The sequence below is a fragment of the Selaginella moellendorffii genome, unplaced genomic scaffold (assembly GCF_000143415.4).
Source record: "Selaginella moellendorffii unplaced genomic scaffold, v1.0 SELMOscaffold_38, whole genome shotgun sequence".
Classification (NCBI taxonomy): domain Eukaryota; kingdom Viridiplantae; phylum Streptophyta; class Lycopodiopsida; order Selaginellales; family Selaginellaceae; genus Selaginella; species Selaginella moellendorffii.
Window position 1 is genome coordinate 1,209,874 of NW_003314299.1, and position 1,529 is coordinate 1,211,402.

A 1,529-nucleotide genomic window follows, 5' to 3' on the forward strand; every position below is an offset into this window, starting at 1 on the left:
CACAGTTGAGCTCCGTGAGACACACATACCTGTGGTTGCTTTCATTATAGTAGCCCGATGCACATCTTTACCAGGGTATCCTGTCCAAAAAAGAAGGACAAGGAGATGAACAAAGTCGCTCAGACTCTGAGAATGCCAGCGAGAATGCGGCCATCGTTCCCCGTAGCGTTTTCATGCTATCCCGCCTGCAAAGCCGCCCCCATCCTTGAGAATCCCCCGGACCCGGACAGCAGCTTCCTGCCCAGCGAAAGAAAATGTTTGACGAATACCTGACGCTCTGCCAGCAGCTGGTCCTGCAAATCCTCCTCCACACGGAGCCGCGCCAGCGTGCGTGCGCAAGTCGTGAAGAAGTTACTGCACAGACCACAAACTGTCCTGCGCGACTCGCTCGGACCGCTCGACTCCTGTATCCAGGTCAAGCCGTGCTCGTTAGTAAGCTCGCTACTCGCTTGAGATGTGTATCGCTAACACCGCCCCGTGGACATCGTTGAGGGAATTGAGCTGGGGCGAAACTTCTGGCAGCAGATGACACGAGCAGGACATCGTAAGAGAAGCAAGCCGATCATCACCTGAATGCTCTTACCATGTAGGCTGTAGAATCGGAGGTGACGTTCGTGCCAGAGGAGACTCAAACATGATCAAACCATCAGAGCAAGTTCCCCCAAACTTCTCCAAATCAAGTCACCTGAAAGGCGCAGCGGCCCGAGTTTGGGATCCGGTAACATGCTACATTTGCCAACACCTGGAATCTTCATGATGGAAACGCGATAGCCATCGATTTACCGTGACAGCCAGCCTGGAGCCGAGAAGCATGAATCCCTGGAGGGACAAGTAGAGGCGGTGCTGCAGCTCCCGGACCGATCGCTTGCTGCTGCTGCTGCTGCTGCTGTCGCCGCCAGCACGATTAGGCATCTGGAGACGAAGATCTCCAGAGACCAGGGAAGAAGTGGCATATTGTTTTGCAGCCGCCCAAATGCGAACACCAAGCAAGAATGTATGCTCGCTAACCTCGTCATTGATGCTTCTACACGTCTCAGCTATGGGGCTCTCACGAGCTTGTCATGTGATTACGAAAAGCTTTTGGCGTTGACTTACAAGCAGAAAACACAATCGTTCTCGTCATGCTATAAATGTATAATCACCTATTTTATAGAGGATCATATTATTTGCACAAGATAGTACTGCCCTTCAAGTTATCAATTTCAGAACTGAACAAACAAAAGCGATAAGAAGCAACATTCCAGACTGGCAACAACATCAATGATACTTCAGGGAGAATCAACTCACTCTGTCTCATTTTTACCTGTTGAGGTTGCATTTCCTGCAAGATCATCATAGGGTTATCACTTTGTTCATTGTGCCCATTGTCTTAGTGGCTCCTTTCATAGCACCAGCAACAGAAAGGTATTGACATACATCGCCTAAACAACAACACTGGGCTAGAAAAACTTCCTACAGTTCAATTAGGAAAAGGGAGCCAAAGAAAAATCTCTGTCACTTGAGCTCGACTGCCCTGGAACTTTTGAATG

At 49.6% G+C, this 1,529-nt stretch overlaps 1 long non-coding RNA gene across 1 annotated transcript; it reads right to left on the reverse strand.

Annotated features, from left to right (window-relative positions):
• Positions 1–104: 104 nt before the first annotated feature.
• Positions 105–1,012, reverse strand: LOC112349402. Its single transcript, XR_002993376.1, has 3 exons — positions 584–1,012; positions 270–515; positions 105–185 (listed from the first exon to the last, which is right to left on the reverse strand). It is a non-coding gene; the product is annotated as an uncharacterized LOC112349402 (long non-coding RNA).
• Positions 1,013–1,529: the final 517 nt, after the last annotated feature.